Here is a 21,724-nt window from a genome sequence, read left to right as displayed (position 1 = left end):
TCCCGACCCCCTGTCACATCTTACAGATAGACTTTTTGACTTTAGCTGATCTAAACTTGAACTTACCACTGCAAAAGTCAATATTCCCCTTACACTTTCAGTTTTCATATCTATTTAAAATTCATGTCTTTGAACACAGTGTCCTCAGAAGCCAGAATAGCTTTTCACTGAGTAATTTCAGTTTAGTTATATCAAAAGCAGTGTGCTTGTGCCATTACTGAAAGTACTAAAACCTCTAATATTGAGCTATATAAACTGCAGAAAAAAAATCCCTAAAACACAGACCATTAAGCTTCAACATCATGCAGAAAAATATTTTCAGCTAAGACAGGAACAGGGACAGAGTCTCTGTGTGTCTAAGCCCCAGTAAGTTCTACAAGAATATCCCTGATTTTCACAGAAAGTAAAACTCCTGATTTCAGAGGATCTATTTTTTTAAGGGGAAAAAAAAGGCATCACACTAGGTAATACTGAGCCTTTACTGAAATCAGCAATAAAACAAAAATTCAAGAAAGGTGTGCTTGAATAGTCTTTTTTCTTTTTCAGGCATTATCTCATTTAGGTTACAGAATTATAACAAATAGCAAACAAAAAGCTCAGGCTGACAAGATTTCTAAGCTCAATATAGTTAATTACAACTAGAATGAATTCTCTGTCACCTGTTTGGCAAAATTATGAATATGCTTCAGATAATCTATTTCAGTAAAGCAGTCAAGAAGCAGAGATGTGGCAGAGTCAGACTACCAGGCTGTAACTGGAATCTTCTATCACTAGATACAACAGATGTGCAAAAAGAAAAAATTACAAAATATTTTAAAAAATCACTGTGAACAAGAGTGTAATGGGCATAACACATTGCTCTTTTTTTTTTTTTTTTCTGTCCCACAAAGTTATTTGAGTGGAATATAGAGTTCAGTACAGAAACCCAATGCTATTTACCCATGTCTAGGGTAAATAGTGTATTTGCACAGAGCAGGTCCAATCACAATATGGCAGGGACCGGGCAGGAAAAAGATAACACCTGCCCTGAGTAAGATAAGAAATCACTTCCCATTTCAGTCAGGTCCATCTAAAACCAGTAAAACAGAGAAGGAGGCTCCTCACTCTCCTACCTACAATACTCCCACCCCACTAAAGTGAACAGAAACACAAACTGGCATCTGAAATTCAAACAATGCATTGATATCAACAATAACTTCAGTTTCCTTGATTTTTTTTTTTTTTGTCCCAGTCTCTCATTTTTACAGAGCCAAGTATTTTTCTTAAATGTTTTTGTCAACCATGGTTGTTTCTAGTTGAATTTCTGCTCACTCACCTCTTCCCTAACAACCTCACCTCTCCCAGGCCGAGAGATGGACACAGAAAGAATGTGACTGTGCCTCAGTACCTGGAGCAGGGCACTGCAGGGTGGTACTGCAGCACAAATATTTTTGTTAATGTATACAATGTCCTTTACTAAAGCAAAGCCTTCATACAATTTAAGGAAGAAGGGGGAAGGTAAGGAGACAGATCAAATCCAATCCCCTTTTATTTAATGACTAATACTTCAATACTAAGTCCTATCAAATACCTGTTTTAAAAATCTTATTTCTCTATACTATTCAGTACAGGGAAATTTTAATGTTCCCCAAACTAACCATGCAACATTTGTTACACAACCACATCCGTACTTCACAGCCAAACAAACTAAAAGTAACACTTGCAATAAGGAAGTTCCCTCCCTTGGAGGTTAAATACTAAAAACACCACCAAAGAGACACACATTTCTGATGGAAGCATTATTTCTGGAATCATAGCCAACCTGAGGACACAAAGCTGTCAAACACCCACAATTCTTTTTAAAAAACTGTTGCAAAATGCAGTACCTGGTTTTGGAAAGGTCCTTTGTGGAGTCATTCTGAAATAAAACAATAATAAAGGACTGAAAACCTCAGAAATCTTCTACTTGATAGCAACACACTAAAAAAATGCTAGTAGTTGTATACATGTTTTTCATTGACCCAGACAAAGGGCCACAGGAGCCAAACATTGACAAGGGCCTGGTCAGGTGCTTTGGATCACAAAGAGGGAGCCATGGGAAGCAGTGAGAGCTTTCCAGTGACAGCCAACATGCCTCATGGAATTTTGTTTCCACACTAAGTTTTGATTGTCTACTAAGATACTAAAATGTCTGAACACAGATCTAATCACTATCACTCTTCTTGTTTCATCTTATCTTTCATCTTGCCATTTCCAAAGATTGTTTGATAGCCAGCCCTGCCAAACCATCCCCAATGCCAAGAGGCCACTTGCACTATGCAAAGCACTGACTCACCAGGGGAAATGGGGATATCTCACCTGGCACAGCTAAAACAAAGCAGGCATTTGCAAATTAAATTCTCCTGAAGCAGCTTTATCCTTTGGATTTGCTGATACTAAAGCCAGTTAATGAGTATTAAAGCAGAACTAGTAAATTCCAGACCTGAAATAATACCACAGACATGGCAAATCTTCAGGATGTGGCAGAAGTCACTTCCCAAAAGAGCCTGCAGCTGGTGCCTCACAGCTCCAGGAGGTTTACAGGAGAACCTTCTAAACTGAGGCATCTCTAACACTGAGTGAAGGCTGCCCTGCTCAGTGCCCAGCCAGCCCCAGGGCTGGGAGTTCACCCACCCCAGCAGCACTGGGAAAGCATTTCCACCTGCACTGCAGTGCTGAGCTGTGCACAGCACACCATCCACCTTTATTTACTGGGACCACTGATAAGAAACACATGCTTGTTGTTTGCTTACCATTACAGGACACAGGATTCATTGGCAAAATCCATATTTCTCCACTCCATCATGGTCTGTTCCATCATTTTCAAATTCCTACAGAAGAGTGAGTGCAGCCCACTCAGGTTAAATTCTTGACACTAAATCTTTTGATGTACCACACGTGGGAGCCTGCAACAAGACAGGGAATCTTTACTCCAAAGGCCACTGTAGGCATTAATAATGCTTTATTTCTTCCCTTCATAGTTAAAGGAAGAAAAATCTATCTCCATCACACATTTTATGAAGCTTTACTCAGACAATCAGTAGAAGAAAAAGTATTTAACTGTATTGTGACATGAATATAACCTGATTGAAACAATCACAGCTGGAAATGTCTGAGAAGAAGGCTCAGAGTGATGAGAGGCACTGTCTTTATGCTAACTGATTCCAACATTTTTTTAAGCAAGGCCTGCATGACAGCAAAGGGAACTCTGCTAAAAATAGGATAAGAACACTTTACTAACTTTCACAGCATCACAGATAATGAAAGTTCTACTTTTCCAGTCAGTTTTGTTGCACATAAGACAAAATAGCAGCAATTAAAAAAAAGACACTCCATGAAGGATAACTTAAATTAAAAACTATATAACTCAAAACAATTTAAAATATTGCAGATCAGCAAATATGACAATATGGCAGGAAAGCAGCTGGAAAAAAAAACCCCAAAAGCACACCAGCAAAACATTCCTTCCCTGGACCTTGTAACTCTGGATAAAGACTTGTCTAGTGCTAGTGTGGAAATGAAGAGATTCTGACACTAAATTTGCTTGTCTTGGAGTACCAAAGGGCAGAAGTGCATATTCCTAGGATGCTGTGAGCAGAAAATTGTGTCTCCAGTCAGGCAGATGACAAAGACATGGTTAGGTATCATCCTTGAACCCAGTGCACCAGGTATCTGGTAGAGGAATTCATATCACACATAACAGCTCCTGGCTTTGTCTCACTCTCTTCCTGCTTTATCCTCTTCATAGACATTCTGGGAACAGCTCTTCAGATGTGAGAAAATGCCAAAGAAGTTCAGCACAGCACCAGGCTCTGGCAGGAGCCCTGGCTCCTCACTGTTCCTTGTTGGAACCCCGTGCATACCCACCAGGGGCACAAACCAAGAGGAGTAAATGGTTACAAAGCAATGTTGAGCAATGACCCAAAGAGAGGCCCAGAGCAGGAAATCAGAGTTAAGATGGCACTGAGGAGCCTGATTCAAGTTAAATAGCTGTGCTGGGAAGAGAAAGTATCAGCATCAACTTCACTGCTCATCCCAAAGCTCTGCCCATGGGGACCCACTCTGGAAAACAGAAGGCAAAGGAAACTGCCAAATAATCAGGACAAAATTAGAGTGGATGCAAAGTATCGTTACACAAAAAGAATTGAAGTAAATCTACTGTCATTTTCTGTTAATTTTTGCTAAAATATACAAACTACTTGAACCACCACTCAAAACAGGCACTCCACTCTGTCACAGTGGGTTAAATGTCCAGCCCATACCTAAGTCCTGGGACAGCTGTGGCCATTTCCATTAGATTTTGGCCAGGAGTTAGCTGTACCTAGCCAAGCCCTACACGCATCAGCATTCATAAAAGTTGGGTGAAAGATGGAAAAGATTGTTATGTAAAAGGTCAAAACCCTGACAAAGGCTGTTGGGAGCCTTGGAGAGAGATGAGACAAAAAGCCACAAGAGATCTCAAAGAACTCATCTGAAAAGGCAGATATGAATCTGCTGTGTCTGTGCATGCATAACAGCAGATAAAAATTAAACTTTGTTAAACCTGTTACATGCACAATTTGGAATGCCCAAATAAGCTGCTGCTTTACTTTCACTGTGTCACGTATCCAGCACTAAGGATGAGTCTCCAATAATCACAAGAGATACCTTGTGTTCCTTTGAAATGGACCTGTGTCATCTGGAGAGCAGCACATGGGGAGGATGCTGAACAGTTAGAGCATCCCAGAAATATCAGAGTGCTTTAGAAAAGGAAACTGTGACAGTTTTTAAAAATCACTCCATCCTTATGAAGGTGCTTAGTTGTAATTCATTTTCATAACACACCTTAGAGAATTACAATGTGATTTGGAGAATTAATGTAATGACTATACCAAGCTGACAAAGTTTCACTGACTTTGACTTTTTTTTAAATTTTTTAAATCTATGTCTAAAAGCATTATTTTGTCCAGAGCCCTCAATAAACAGTTATATGCAAGATTCCTTTCAGTTACAGAGGGATAAAGAATACCACTTCCCTAGAAGTGTCCTCACGATCGGATCCTGGGGATATTCCTGTCCTACACAGACATTATAAACAAACATAATGCACAGGAGAAATACTTCACATCAAAATGTAAAGAGAAGAGAGTTAAAAAAGAAAAAGGATCTCTCTGTGTTTGTAACTGAAGTTCCTCAGAGGCACAGACCAGTCTGCTGATAAGCAGCAAGTTTCCGGCAGTAAAGTGATACACAAAGTACTTGGAGCCAATTTTTGATCTGCAAGACAGACAAGCCTCTCTGCATTCAGCACTCACCACAGGCACCTATTTCCGTAGCAACAGCTTGTGGGGCGCTTTCATTTTGACTGAAGAACATTTAACCAGTTACATTATGAGCCTTGCACCTTGCTGCTACAGCAGCAGTTGCCTTTCACACCTACCAAATTGTTCTTTGTGTGGCATTGAGTTGCTGGATCAATGCTGCACCTGCAGCACAGATTTGCTTTACTGTGTTTTGGTGGTTTGGGGTTTTTGTTTTTTTTTTTAACTATCTGAACTTTATCAAGCTAAAACTGGTCAAAAGTGGAAAAAACCCCCAAAACTTTACAGTATTAAAAAAGGTAACTTAGTTACTTTGTAACACCCCTATTACTTTCCAGATGTTTCCTTTGTTTGAAGTTTGGAGTATTAGAATACAGAGAAGTACACAACTACAGTCGTGTATGTAACAAATACAGTCCTTGATTAATGTTAGGGAGACTTAAATCAACCAAAGGAGACAGAAAATGTACCAAAATAATAATGCAACATCAACTATTCACCATCAGATTAAATGGCATAATGAGGGTTTTTTTAAGTGCCAACAATTGAGAAATTACAATGCAGGAAGTAACCATTCAAAACTAAGAAAAAGCAATATCTTTCAATGAAAATGTAATTGAACTACACAACTCATCCATCCCAAGTTTATCTTTAGATGCTGAGGAAGGAAAAAACAAATTTTCATGAATATTATGCCCCAACAAAATACAAACTACTAATGGCCATAAGCCATAGCCTAAAGATCCAACCTGCAGGTACTTTATTAAAGACAGCCATGATTCACAGAGCTTGCATTGTGCACAGAGCCCCAAGGAAAAAGCCAGCAGTTACACACAAGGAAAGTGCTCAACCAAAACCCATGTATGAAGCACGACAGGAGCAGGTCTGGGAAGAGGAGCCAGAGTTGAGAGTTCACCGGTCAATTCCTCCCTGGTACATCAGGGAGCTCCTGTAGAAGCACAAATCACCCATTTAATTAGTGTCAGCCGTTCAAAATTACTTCTAACTCTCACTGAAGTTGTTCAGCACAATTTAAGAGCAGGCCTGAGAGTCAACTATTGCCAAAAGCACAAGAACATTATTTCAATAACCACATCCTGTAGTTAAAACACAGTAAATTCCAGAGCTATTTTTCTCCCTTGTAACCCCATATTTCCATCTTGTGAAAATACAAATTCTCAAAACCTTCTGAAGCCCTTAGTCTCTGTGTGAGAAGGACAGCTAATGTGTTTAAAGCAAAGAACTCAAATTCATTTCTTCCCTCCCTGCTATGGATTTGCTCCTGGCAGACTCCAACTGTGTGGTACCCCCTTTCTTCTCTCCTGAAGGAACTGACTTAATACCAATATCCAACCACAAAAGGTGCAAACAAAATAAATAAATACTCACAAGACATTTTAGGAATATTTCCAAGGAATAGTTCCAAGCTTATAAGATGCAAATAATTTTGGACTATAAAAAGTTATTATAGCAAACAGCTTTGCTGGCACTTAAATATTTGCTGGACTTTATTCTCAGGCTTCCAGAAACATATAATTCCTGGAGGAGAATGTCTGTTCAGCTGTGGCAGGAAGCACAATGCTGGGCTTTAAATATAACATAAAATAATAATTAAGTTATTGTGTAATAGCATTATATTTTCAAAAATAAATATATAATTAGATAAGAATGCATAATGTTAAGGATAGCAGAATGCCCATGCTTCAGCTCCCACTGTCAGACATGGTGGTTACAGAAACAACACAGCAACCAGAGCTGTAAATCCACTTCCAGAAACTCAGGGGATCCCTTAACACCAGCTTTTCAGCAGCAAATGTAATCAGCCCCTCTGAGCAATGGTGTGACAGAAGAGGGGCTGGAATCATGAGGTTCCTTTCATCCCTGTCATGTGGCTGAAACCCCAGCACTGTTTCTGAGGTGCAGCTGTAGCTGACACTGCCTTATTGCCCAGGTACAGCTGGGTACCTGCCCGAGCAGCACACCTGACCCACAGGTGCAACAGGAGGTGTCTGGGATGTGCTCTGCTGCAAACAGCTTCACACCTATTCATAAATCACCATCCTCCCTACACAGGGTTTAGGTTAGTTTAATGAACAGAAACAGGAAGTTTTACTGTTCATTTTAAAGAAATAAAATTATCACAGATCCTGGCTCTGGCTCCACAACTGGGGTGTCTACAGTAATATTTGCTCAACAAGTTTCTCCTCCTCTTCCCTCTTCCTCCCCACCACTTATTCCTATCTTGTTGCCACACCATTCTTTCAGAATGTGCATGTCACTGTTTCTAGGACTACAGATCAACACAAAAATAATCATTTGTCTCTCCTAGGTTTTGTTCCTTTCTGCCCAAGAGGCAGACAGGGTCAGTGATGGTGCACAGCAGCTTGGAGTGCAGCTCAGCCAGCACAGCTGAGAGCAGATGGCTGCAGAGCAGAGGCAGAACAACGAGGTGACAGCAGGAATGTGCTCCTCAGCCTAAGTCAGAGGGAGGAACTGTGCTCCCACATGTGCCCCAAGATGAGGAACAACCCAGAGAGATGCTAGGCAAGAGCCAGGAACAGAAGAGATCAGCTCCTCAGGAGAAAACAGACCTCTCAATGCCTTTGGCACCAAGCAAGTAGTCAGGGTGGTCTGAAATTCTCTATTTTAACACATGACAAAAGCCATTAACAGTTCAGTTATGCACAGTCTGTGATCTGCAGGAAATATTCAAGACTGTAAAAAACAGGGACAGATAAATATATGCAAGCAGGGAAGACTCACTGCCGTCAGATTGGCTCACCCCACCTCTGAAAACTGAATGAGGAGATCCAAGATGCATTCCCAGAGTGGGGAGGAGAGCTGTAATTGCATCATTTTTCTAGATGAGCAGTGTCAACAGCTCGGGCTCTGAGTGAGTGCTGAGCCCGTCAATGCCCTGTGGAGGTCCCTGGGGCACGGTGCTGTTGGAAGTGATGACTTTCACAAGAGGCTGCTGAGCAGGATCCAGACACAAACACGCTTAGGAGAGAAAGAAGAGCTGCTACTTTATTTTTCTGTAAGAGCAAGAACACACTGCCAGTACTTTGGGCAACTTCCAGCAGCCAAATTACTGTTAATGTCCAGAACACTTTCCACTTTTGTCTGGGAGCTTCCAGGATGAGTAAATAAGACCTCATGTACTCTTATTTCTATCAACATTTCACAGAATGAAAAAGCCAGAAATAAATCAGACTTGCTAGAATCACCCTGTGAGCACCACTCACATCTTTTGACTGCCAGGTTTATGCTTCCACCAGTAAACACACTTCAATTCTGCTACCTAAAAATGCAGTCATTTCACACAGAGAAAAAAAAAAGATGCTCTTCCCTTCCAACTTACAATTTTTGCATGGCAAGAAATACACCAAAAGGAAAAGCTTAGCTCACTCTTTTAGACAGAAGTGAGTTAAGCACACAAACAGAAAAAATATCAATCATTTGTGACCAATTTGTAGCTTCTAATATGCTTTTTATCTTGCACACCTTCTAGAGGCTAATCTCCAAAGCAAGTATTTTTTGCATTTGATTACCAGCCTCAAAAGACATATGAGTTCACAGTGAGAAAGAAAAAGCCAAACATTTACATTTTTAGAGTGTTTCTGATGTAACACAATCTGCAAACATTTACAAACCAAACCCCACACACTAACACTTCATTTATTTTTGTTGGTTATAAATTAATTTCAACCAATGAAGCAGAAACCACTAACATGCAATATAATGCACAATATGACAAACCCTGTATTCATATTTATCACTGAGTCAGCCCACTTCATCCAGAAATTAACATCCAAGTGTTTCAGGGTAGGGAAAATCATAAGCTGTATGTAACCCTTCAGTGACCTCACCTGTGCATGAAACAGGCAAATCTACATTTCTAGGCACTCCATGTATTACACACTGACATAAAAATGCTGTAACATTCATTTAAATCATAAAACAATGGTTTACACCCAACCTTCTAGTACTTGATTACCATGTTAAGCCTAAGCATACAGACCTAAAACAAGGAAGAGAAGGAATAAAATGTAAGTGAAAGTGTCTGGTAGGTATTTTTGTTTAAATCCACTCCTTAAAATGACTGTTAGCAGTTACTCTGTTCAGGTACACACACATTGGACTATAGCAATAATTTCATCAGTGCCTAATTGCTTAATATACCTATAAGCATATATAAGCACAAAGAAACCCCAGATGATAAAATAAGTTGACATTTATAAGCAAACAGTCAAAACTTAGGTCTCAAAACACCAATTGCTCCACAGCATTTTTACAAAAAGACACTCAAATTGTCTTTTGAAATAAAACACTGAAAGTGTTCAGTGACAAGCATAGAAAAGGCTTTCTATATCTTTGACACAAGCTCCCAGCTTTAGGTGGAGTTCAAAAAAATGTGTGTGGGGGAGACAGCAGATCTGCAAGAAATGTGCAAAAGTTCAAGTTACGTTCAAAGAAAACCAGTGGGGTACAAGAAAAAAGTGTCTCATTAGGAAACACACTGTACACTGTCATCTGCAGACGTCAAGCACAAATTCAGAAAGCATTAAGACAAGTTTTATATTTAGACACTAGCTAGTGTCTAAATATGATGAACATGGAAACCAACACTCGCTGAACTCTCCACCCACAGCACTGACTCATGAAATCCTGATTTCCTAGAGCGGATGACAAACAAAAGAAGTAAAAGTAAAATCAAAGCTGCACATTAAACAAACTACATATGAGAGAGATTTTACATGTACTATGAATACTAGAGGTCCACTTTACCAACATCATGGCTGGAAACAAATCCGTACCATGAACATAAAGCAAGGACTCAAATCAGCCACAATAAACAAAGCTTAAGATTTTGTAAAAAGATATATTCATAAGTAATACATCAATTTTTCTAAGTGGTGTTAGATTTTCTCAATTTCCTTTAACGTTTCCTCCTTGGCTGAGATGAATGTGGACGTTAGCACAAACTGTGGCTCCCAGGGGAGGCTGACAGGGCCATGCATGAGTGACATCCCCAGAGCCAAACCAGTACCAGAGGGGCTCCCCCCTGCAGCCACAGAGCAGCTCTTGGCTCCTGCTCTGAGCCCTTGAGTGATTCCCCCAGTTTGCCCTGGTTTTATGACCCTGCAGAAAGGATCAGGAGGTCAGTCTGAGGAACGGGGATGATTCAGTCAATGACGCAGCAACGAACTCAGACTGAGGGGCAAGAAATCCCAAAGAAGAAAAGGCAGATTCTCGTTCTGGCAGCAGTCAAACAAAAGAACAGCCAGGAAGTTCATCAATAAAGGCAGATTTTTGTGTCAGTACTCTGAGCAGGCAGTATGTCTAGTTCTAGCCTGAAATTAATCTCTTGCACAAGCACACTACAGTACAAACCCAAGGTAACTGCATCAATACCAAACCCTGTGGCACAGTCCAGAAACAGAGCAGATAATGTTGACAATATATTTCTTCAATTAGTATGCTTGAAATTATTGGGAAATATATGTAAAAAACTCAAGGTCCTAAGAAATTCTTGAAAAGTTTGCTGACTTGTCCATTAAGATAGGAAGGCAATTATAAGAATGTTTAAGCCCACTGACACAGCATTAGTGTTTTATCAGAATATTAATGTTAGCAGACTTTTTTAGTGAACTCTAAATCACATAATTGTGCTTTAAGCAAAGCTTTTAGCATTTAACTGCAGAGGAGAACTTGCCTTAGGTCAAAGGTGATAAAAATTCATAAGACAAGTGAGAAATCGGCATAGAGTTCTGAAAGCCTTTTTTCTTTCTGTAAACAATCCATAACCAAAAGCTATGTTTGGCAAGGAAGGTGCAGTGACCCCTCAGGTTGCCATCATGTTATTAAAAACTGAGTTCCATGCTGTTAGCTATATAGCAACATAGAAAGGAAAAAATAATTAATGAATAGTTTATAGCAATACAAGAAATCACCCCGAGCAGGTTAGAACTAGAGAAAACTACATCTTGAGATCATTCTGACTCAAGTTTTACTTCCAATAAAAAGGTACACAGTACAGTTTGCATGCTAAAAAAGATCTGTCCAAATGACTTTTTCAAAGGCTACCATGGCAAAGAAAACTGCCTACCTAGTTACACAAACTAATTATCAGCAGATCAATTAATACATGAGGATCAACAGTATATAAAATTTCCCATAGTAACTGCCAAGATACAAACTCACAGCCTCCTGTAAAGAAAAGCAGAATAACTTGTCTCACATTTACTTTATGTTGGATAACAGTATACACAGGGAATAATTAAGGCATTTTAATTTGCCCCCGACAACATTTTGTGCAGCCATTCTCAGGTTATTGTCTAAAAATGAGTGTGGCCATAATTACCATGTTGTTCTCCTGCTGTAAGAACATACATTTATGTTAGAAGATATCTGGGCAGTCTGTGTGCACTGCTGAGGGAGGTGAGGAAGCTCTGCTCTGTAATCACAAATTCCTGGTGGCTGTCACATATCTGAAGTTTGTCCAGATATTACCAAAGCTCTTTAAGAAGGTAACAGTCCTTCACATGACAGGGGACACAGGGAGGGCTGGCTATGGCACTGCTCTGAGGCAGGAGCAGCACTCAGCCTCCTGTGCTGAATAAGACACCAACAAAGATCATCCACAATCCCCTGGCTGTTCCCTAGCTCAACAGGTGGCTGGTGCATTTAAAAACCAGTTTTTCAGGTCTGAACTCCAATTGTATGGTAACCATGCAACAGACCACCCGAGGGTCTGTGAGTGGCCAGAGGGTCACACAGCAGCACAGGGAACTGGAATCAAAGGCTGCTTGAGCCTTCTCACAGAGCAAAGAAAAGCCTGTGCTGGGCTGTCAAGTACAGGAACAGGGATATGGGAACTCTGGGAAGCATTGACCAAATCCTAAACACTTCAAAGAGGGAAGATTCAGCAAACAGCATGCTGTATGGTTTGTTTTGCACTGACAGCAGTCACTAGCATCACCCAGAAAACTTCTCTAAAAATTCCCCCCACTACTAGCTCTATGTCTTTGTGACTGTCAGCTATCTCATGCCTCCAAGAGTTAAGTATTTCTAGCTCATGGGGCTCCAGAAAAGTTTGTTTACTTCAAAGAGACAGAGTGAGAACTGATTTTAATATCCAGGGCATTTGTTCCCAAGGCCCAGGCTCAGTGAGTGAGTGCAGAGAGGCAGCACCCAGAATCCTGAGGTGCTTAAAGCACTTGCACATGGAGTGGACACAAATACAGCTGGGTGGTGTCTTGCAAAGAAGGCACAAATCAGGGTGATAACATCACTAAGCTGCATACAAAAAGAGAACTTATTAAAATTCAACCACAAGGCTGGAAAGAGTGGTGGAGTTGTTCCCCACTCAGAACTGGCACACTTCCCCTGCCCACTGCCAGGCCTCTGCTCTGACACAGTTCAGGTTACAGCAATTTAAAAGTATTTCTGGATAACCTGATTTCCAATGTGTTAGGCAGCTGCTTCAGAAGTGCTTTTAAAATACACCAGCTTTCAGAAGACATTTGCTGCCTTCTCCCTTCTGGTCTCTCCAGAGTCCCCTCCCATCAGGGGCACTCACTCAAGCCTGACTCTGGGTCAGGGAAAGCTCTTCCCAAGTCCACTGCAGTACCATTATGCAACAATAATACAACAACACTAGGTCTCCTCCTCCTGCAACCCATCCCATTCCTGTGAGGGCAGTGCACAGTTAAAGAAACCCTTCCTTCTCCCCCGTCTCACTTTTTTCATGTCGTGAATACCCATTTCTAACGAGAACATTTTTCTAGCATGTAAAAACTGCAACAACTGATTCATGGCTTTCTAATTCCCAGAGTTCCCACACTTTGTACAACCAACACTCCTCAGACTTAACAGCAAGCAGTAAGTTTGGTTGTTTAGGGGTTTTTTTGGCTACTGCTTCTTTAAAACTTGGCTGTTTGTAAATGCACAAGCCCAAAGAATGATGCCTGGGATACTGATACACAGAATACAATGGAACTGCCATTCAGAAAGACAAAAAGAAACAAGCACAATATTTTGGATTCTGTGGCCTTCAGAACTGATGCTTTAGTTTTCTATATTTATACCAATAGATGTTTATGTATCTTTACACATATGCATTTTTATTGGCAGCAGAGAGCTGCAGGAAAAGCCTAACCACAAACAATCCAGTTTTAAAATAAGTAGAGGAGAATCTATTTCCAAGTAGAGCTGCCTGCACAAAAGCAGGACTGAAATTAATTCAACATGTAAAACAAGTGTTTCATGCTACTCTGATAAACCAGTTTAGCTACAACTACATCCAAATTCCCTGTGTAAACATGCTTGACAAATGGTTATGGAATACAGAATTAATATAAGAAAAGAGCAACTCTTATTTCTTGCTTAAATTTGCCCAAAATTTTGAAAAGCAAAACTTTCCCCTTTGTACTCTCAATATACTATTCATTAATTGCAATTTAATCTCTTTTATCTAAAAAGATAGTTAAATAATTGGTCTGCACCTGACCAGAAGCAATTAACACCCGCATGCAGCTCTGCTCAGACTGACAGCCTGTGCCACTGAATCGTGTTCTACAGCTGCACCAGGGAGCTCTGAACATGCAAGCAATCAACACATCAGCTCGCTGGGGAAAATAAAACAGCCTGTGTGGAATTTTGCCTTTTGTGGCACTGTAAAAACTGCATCAAACTGCTCTTACCAAGTCACTACACTGGGGTTTCCTATTTCTTTGAAAGCTAATCATGGTGTCTGTACTGCTTTCAAATCAAGTTCTCACTTTCTCAGAGCATCTCCTAGCTTTGAGTACCTTCCAATGTGAATTTTGTGTTATCTAATGTGCCACAACATTGCACAGTCCCAAGCAAACCACAATATCCATCAGCTCAATTGCTGCTGTAGCACTGCAAAGCATCTTCTACCTTATTTTAAAAGTGCAGCATCCTGAGGGAGGAGGGAGCTTGTAATTGTTACAATTAACAATCTAAAAATAATAAGTAAAAACTACTACATTCAAAACAGGATACTCCTCAGGAACTTGACAAAAAAAAAAGATGATTTTTTAAAAGTACTACAGTGAAATATTTTTATGCTCATTTCCTGCTGTACAAGTAAAACAGAGGAACAGAGCTCACTCTTAAGGAATACTGAAATTGGGATAACAATTCAGCTGGCAATACCTTCAAGCAAAACAGAGTCCAGGTCACTTTTCCAGCATGTTTCAGAAGTATAACTTACTACTTGCATAACCAGGAGCCCAATTACACAGCACAGCCACTACTGACGAGGAGGGAATTGTCCCTGTCTGACTCTCTAGAAGTTCAACAATATGTTCTGGCCACTTCCTCTGCCTGGTTGTTCTGTTCCTACAGAGGAAAAAAAATCATACTTAAAAAATGCTTATCCTATGAAAAAACCTGCATTTTGTCCATTTAGCTTCATGAATCATCCCTGCAGCAGGTCAGATGAGCACCAGGGCTGACTCCAGGGTGGGGTGGAAGCACAGGGGCAGGAAGTGAAGAGAGCTGCTGGCTTTTAGTGACAGCGACTCCTTGAGCCAGCTTAGCTGCACCCTAAAAATCACAGCCTTCAGTGTGCTTACTTCTGTGTTCATAGTTAAAATCATATATTTCTAGGAAAAACCCCCACTTTTTAAACCAAATTATCAGTCACTGTAACATAAAAAGTGAGCAGAAAGGGATTTAGAGTTCTCAGGATGTTCCCAAAAGAGGTTGTCCCCTCCTGCATATACATAAGACCTTACTGGAAAAAAAAAAAAAAGAAAAATCATTAACGAGGTGGATACTTCATATGAGAGCAAAACTGGGCCCAAAAACCCCAAAACTCAATCTGCTCACAAGACTACAAAGTGACTGGCAGTTACGTCAAATCTAGAGGAAGATAAATATTAACCTCAAAACCCAGTTCCTGATTAAAATGTATTAGTAATGCTGACATATATTTAACACATTTTCTGTTACCTTAGTTTATTGCAACAAACACGTTTCTCACAAATAGAGAAACGTTTCTTTCCCTGGCATTGACATACCTGTCACCTTCACAGCTGGAACTGCCATCAAAGGAGGAGCAGGAGGTCAGGCAAAGAGTGCCAGGAAGTGAGAAAGTTCTGACAACAGCACCCCAACTTCCTTTCAAATGAGAAAATTGAAACCAAAATTCTCTTCTGCTACTACAACTTATTTTTTTGATTTATTCCCCTATGTGCTCAGTAGCAACAACAGGGAAAAAGAGAAAGACACACAGAAAAGCTCCAGCACAAAGTTCATCCTCTCTCAACTTGACCCAGTCTGGGTTTTTCCCTACAGCCTGACTAAGCCTGAGCTTGTTTGAGCAAGCTGGTCCTGCCTGAAATACCACAGCAGATGGGCTCAGCTTGACCTGAGCCAGGTGCTAAGAATATCTGCCATTTAAGTGATCAAGGCTTTATCACCATTTCCATTAATTTCAGCTGAGTTTAAATAAACCCCAGTGAGCTCAGTCTGTCCCAATCCACCTTTGTGAGATCCTTCTCAGCTGTGCTCCTTGGCCAGCCCTTCCATGTGCTCTGTCATCCTACTGGAATGCTTGTTCCCTCACCATTTTGGTTACATGGATGGAAAACAGTATTCCAGTAATTAGTCACTGCTAGATGGTTTGATCATCAACTAGTCCTTTCAAAAACCTTGTGTATAAATGCATATTTTTACATAAATAAAGCAGAAAGAGTTCCAGATTGGACAATAAGTAAATATTGAAACCCAGGCTATATTATAAATGAAGAGCATCATACTACAATATGTTATTCAACTCATTGACATGCTAACTTATCATTATTAGTCATTACAAAAATTCATGGAGTGAAAAGTAACAACCTAAACCCAAAATTAAACAGTCACAGGTAAACTATTTCTACATTTGTCTACCTATGTTGTCTCTTTCCTTGAAATAAAGCATGCAGTCTCAAGACCTGACAACTTTATTAAAGCCCTTTAAAGCATTTTTGTATTGATTCTGAGACTAAGCTTGGGGCTTTATAACAAGCCATTTACAAAGCAACATTATTAAAAGAAAAAATTACAGCTATTCTTACTGAACACCTCAAAAAAATCCATTCCTCTTGTTGTGTGCTGAATGACACCTTGCATGACAAACAGTACTTGTCTGTGCATCCCACAGACAGGAGGTGGGACAAAGCCCTGCAGTGCCCTTAAGGGGCACAGGACACCGGAGAATGAGCCTGAAATTCACCTCCTTCCCTTCCCTTCCCTTGGCCAGAAGGGACCTGAGCACGGCAAACACCCAGACACGGGGTGAAGGCAGCACACAGGAGCACCTGGGGGAGAAGCTGCCAGAAACAGCCAGCTCTGCCCAAAGGAACTTGTCCCCTTTCTCTGACTTACACCAGCTGCAGCCTCGGTAATCTCAGTTATTTCGTGTTTTACTAGAATCATTGCTTATTCACTTTAGTTCTGTGCCCACAGACAGAAGCTAAACACACCCTGTTGGTTCCTTCTCTCTAATTACAGACCAGAAGCCACTTTTAAATGCTGAAAAGAGGATTACAGAACAGCTGCTAAGAGAGGAACATTTTGGCCATTAGCTGTGAAGGAAGCTCTTTAGGAAAAGCTGTGCATACAGCTCTGCTGTCAGAGGAGAGCCAGCTTTGACTTTGTTCCTTCTTTAAAGCACCAACAGACCTGAGGCCTCTGAACTGCAGGGCCTGTGCTGGAGAAATCAAACCAGCAGCTTGGCTGCTACAGAGGAGAAGATTTGTTTATTTTTTATAAAAGTGCTACTGAAAAGAGACTACACAAAACAAAGCTGATGAAGGGCACATTTTGACATGTCATAATTCCAAGGTACTGAGGTAAAGCAACGTTTTGGCTGGAAAAAGAACAACAGCCACAGGTTCTGCTTAAATTCTGCTGTTTATCTTTGGGTAATCTAGACAGAATCATTCCACCTTTTACACCCTCATTTTATTAACTGAAGAGGCAACATTCAGCAGTAGCGACCTACACATGGTGTGCAGGAAATATCATATCATTACAGCACATTTATGCTGTCATATGTTATTATTAAGCAAAGAAAAACACTTCCAAAGGAAAAATCCAATGTATGGAGCTTGTCCCTCTGCCTGCATATATGGAGCACCCTGCTGCTCAGCACCACGAGACAGAGCCTGGATCCTAGCTGAGGAGCCTCAGGAAGATAGGATGGTGTCAGAGTGAAAGACAAACAACAACAGTTATTTAAAGTGATTTCCAAGTCTCTGGAGATAACAATGATAATGATTTTTATTATGAGATAAGAGGGTTGTAAAACTCCTAATTTTTTAAGGCAGTGTTTTCTTCCGGATGAAAATGTTCTGGTTTTGTAAGAGTAGGAGGAAATCCAAGATCTGTAACTTTACTATTCTCAAAATGCAAAATATAAAACTAAGGTTTTTGCAAACACAAGACAGACTTTTGGTGAAGTCTGCTGTAACAGCCTGAGGAAGAAGTTGCACTTCCTTATTGTAATACAAGATGATCTGTGCACAGTGCTTACAAACTATTTCACACTGTAACATCCTGTCAGCTCAGCAAACAATCATCTTGAAACTGTGCAGATGCTGGTTTAACAGATTATCCCCCTCTTTATATAAGGTATTCAGCCTTTGACAGAACCCGTTAACTCCTCAAATGGCTTTTTACACCCTGCGCTGCACAATTTGAACATTGACAGGTTTTACTAGGGAAGGAGAAGCTCTTTGGCTCAGGCAGGTGCCAGGTTTCACCTGGAGAGCCTGGCGGGGTTAAGGAAGGTCTGTGAGGCTGTGGCGGTGCCCAGGTGTCCGGAGCTGCCCGCGGGCTCAGCTGGGGGCGGAGAGCGAAGAACAGGGGAGGGCAGTGAGGGACAGCGGCTGCCCAGAGCCCCCCGAGCCTCCCTGACACCATCCCTGCCATCCCTCTGCTGGCCTTGCACACCTCAGCCCCCAGCCCGACCCCCCAGCCCAGGGCAGTAAAACTTTCCTCAATTTACACAAAAAGAGTGGGTATTTCTATAAAGAAAAATCCCAAATGACACTTGCAATACAGAAGCTTTGCAGATGCTGAGTGCATTGTATTAATCTGGAACAAATCCAAGTAGTCTGGATCCTTTTTCCTTTTTATCCTTAGAAAGATAAAACGTAGCTTCAGCACAGACTGTAAGACTGAGGGAACAATAACTGGGTGAAATATTTCACCCTATATTTTACAAACTCCGTAATAAGTTAGAACAAGCAATTTTGCTAAGTTCTGTAATGTTACACCCAAGTCGAAGGTGGAACACAAGAATAAATCTAAGATTTCAATGTAGAGATTTTATTTTAATTCCATGGGGAATACTGTCTCTTTCTATTATTTTAATCTAAGAGCAACTGGCAATTACACAAGCACCCACCTTGACATGAAACAGCGATCATCATCCCTAGGCTTACTCCTTAAACTAATTAGCTGTGCAGCAGCACCTGCTCTTTCACTTAGCACGGGCCGTGAGGACACAAATACCGACACACATTAGGGAATACCCACATACATTAGGGAATGAAGTCTCTCCCTTGTTTTCTCCTAACGGCGTTGACATTAGCTTCATTAAGAAAAATTTAAGAAGTTTAATGGCTGCTTTACAAGAACCCCCAATGACCCTAATTGCTGTTACTAATGGCTTCTGGAAGCAGAACTAACATGCCATAATGGCCATCAGAAATCCGTACTGGCTTACTGTTTTGAGAGAGGTATTCCACACACCCCTCCGTGTCTGTTCCACACTTCTGGAGAGGGGAGACTGTCCAGGTGTGGTCACTTTGGCAAATACACCTCAACACATTCTTTTTCTACCTACAGGGGATCATAAAAATCCTTCCAGATCAGGATCAGGATAGATCCTTGAAAGATCAGGATACCTAAACAAACAAACAAAAAAATTATTTATTTTTGACCTAGACACAAGCATTAAGCCCTCCTGGAGTTTTTCTCTTGCTCTCCTGGAATCCTGCTTAAAAGTAGTATTGGGAAGTGTTGTTATTAGTTTTCAAAATATATAATAGCTACAGAATTTCTTTATAGTAATTTTCCTTTTTAGACATAAAGACATCAAGTAAACAAGTTCTCCTGTTTTTTCTTTTTTCTTTCTTCTTCTTTTTTTTTCCCCTTAAGATGAGTTCCTTTTAGAAGTTCCTAGGGCACTCTTTCCTTTTTAAAAAAAAACAACACCCCCCCACCTCCCCACCAAACAAACAAAAAAAATCACCACCCTTTGAACTTCTCCATCATGAATTTCTACCAAAAGCAGGTACATTTACAGCCTATTTCCCACTATGAAGAAATTTTCATATTGCAGTGCCTAGATGCTTGATTTCCTATAATAAATCTCAACCACTTCAGAATCAAATCCAAAGTTTTTAGGTACATTTGTGCAGATTTTCCCCACCTTGTATTTGCACAGCACTTATCACAGCATGGTCTTGGGCCACAACCAAGTGTGTCAGGCTCTCAGTAATATAAATAAAATATAAGACATATGACAAGAGAAAACCAGATTTCTGTGCTGAACCAAATTCAAACACTACACTGCATATTTACTTTGTGTGTCCAAAAAGGGTTTCAAAGTGTCTCTGCCCAGTTCTCAGCACTTGTGCTGACCACATCCTTAGTGCTTATGACAGAAGTCTCAGGCTTTACAGACTTGAGTCTAGTCCTGGGTCACTGGTGATGACATGTCCCTGTCCCAGATATCCTTCACCCGCCAATGGCAAACATCAGAGCCCAGCAACAGACCCAATGCTGAACTACATGTTTTAAAGTGTTTTAATCCCTTTATTAATATTTGTTATAAAAATACCATAACACATCCCATGGAGATTAGAAATAACTCACCTATTCAGCAGTAAAACAAGACACAAACCAAACTTCTGCAAAAAGGAACAACCCAAACTCCTGATATTTCAAGTTCTCACTGGTATTTAAGTACCTCCTTCAGCAGTTTAAAGCCCTATTGTGTTTAAAAAGTGCAATTCAAAAAAGATCTAAAATTCCCTCTACTAAAACCAAGCCAGCTTTTGGCTTTAGAGCGTAGAAGACCACCCCCAACTTCTCCATTCATGTGCCAATACTCAGGCCTCGCAGATTTACTAAATCCGCCTTTTCTGAGCGAAATAAACTTGGAGAAAAGGGCCTCAACATTTGTTCGCCGTTCCCAAGTGTATCAAGTCGTGCCATACGAGGTGGTAAATAACCATTACACGGGAAACCTATCGAGCCTTCGGCTCCTCCTGCCGCGCTCCGCGACCCCCGAGCCCTCACTCCCGGGGCGCTCTCACCTGCGGCCGGCGAAGAGCAGCAGGCAGCGGCTCGGGGCTGGGGTTGGACCGGGCTCTGCTCTTCCTCCTCTCCCTCCTCCTCCTCCTGCTGCCGCCGCCCGAGGTGTCTCTGGGGCCCGCGGAGCCTCCCCGGCGCGGCGAGGGCGGGACCGCGGCGGCATCGCCCCTCCTGCTCTGCCTCTCCTCCGGCTCCGGGAGCGCCGCCGGCCCCGCCGGGGGACGGCCCAGGGACTCCCCCACATCGTCCGGGGCTCCTCACATCCTGAGGGGCTCCCCCATATCGCCAGGGCTCCCCCGATCGTTAGGGGCTCCCCACATCGTGAGGGGCTTCCCCCATCGTCAGCGCTCCCCGGCTCCGCGTCTGCAGTGCCCTGTCCCGCACAGCCTGGGAGTCCGTGTGTCCCCCCATCAGCGTTCACGATGTGCAGCGGTGGAAACAAAATTCTGCCCGGGACTCTGAAAAATACAAAAGTTTACAGCCACTTCTTTACATCTGGCTACTGCCGTAGTGGTTCTGGCAGGGCTCCCCACCTCGTCACAGGCAGGCAGCACCCGGGAACCAGGGACCTGGCCGGGCTGCACATGAGAGAAGCGGCCGTGCCACCCCACAGCCCCGGGCTCCCTGTGCCACACTGAGGGACTCAGCCGTGCCACCCCACAGCCCCGGGCTCCTTGTGCCCCACTGAGGGACCCAGCCGTGCCACCTCACAGTGCTGGCCTGCTCCCTGTGCTCCACTGAGGGACCTGGCGTTGCCACCCCACAGTGCTGGCCTGCTCCCTGTGCCCCACTGAGGGACCTGGCACTGCCACCCCACAGCCCTGGGCTTCCTGTGCCCCACTGAGGGACCCGGCCATGCCATCTCACAGCCCCGGGCTCCCTGTGCCACACTGAGGGACCTGGCACTGCCACCCCACAGTGCTGGCCTGCTCCCTGTGCTCCACTGAGGGACCCGGCCATGACCCCACAGCCCCGGGCCCCCTGTGCTCCACTGAGGGTCCCGGCTGTGCCACCCTACGGCCCTGGGCTCCCTGTGCCACACGGAGGGACCTGGCCGTGCC

At 42.1% G+C, this 21,724-nt stretch overlaps 1 protein-coding gene across 3 annotated transcripts in view; it reads right to left on the bottom strand.

Annotated features, from left to right (window-relative positions):
- Positions 1 to 20,750, bottom strand: part of ADCY7 (adenylate cyclase 7) — a 59,296-nt gene extending 38,546 nt beyond the window's left edge. For 2 of the 3 annotated variants that reach the window (XM_058034441.1, XM_058034443.1), the window contains exons 1-2: positions 20,666 to 20,733; positions 2,772 to 2,924 (exon numbers count right to left, since the gene is read on the bottom strand). The gene's annotated coding sequence lies outside the window, so the exon portion shown is untranslated. Of the gene's footprint in view, positions 1 to 2,771; positions 2,925 to 20,665 lie in introns of all 3 variants that reach the window. The other variant, XM_058034442.1, reaches the window with a different exon arrangement.
- Between the last annotated feature and the right edge of the window lie 974 nt (positions 20,751 to 21,724).

This window comes from Melospiza georgiana, chromosome 14, assembly GCF_028018845.1.
Source record: "Melospiza georgiana isolate bMelGeo1 chromosome 14, bMelGeo1.pri, whole genome shotgun sequence".
Lineage (NCBI taxonomy): Eukaryota > Metazoa > Chordata > Aves > Passeriformes > Passerellidae > Melospiza > Melospiza georgiana.
The sequence above is the reverse complement of the archived record's forward strand: the minus strand, read 5'-3'. Positions and strand labels throughout refer to the sequence as shown.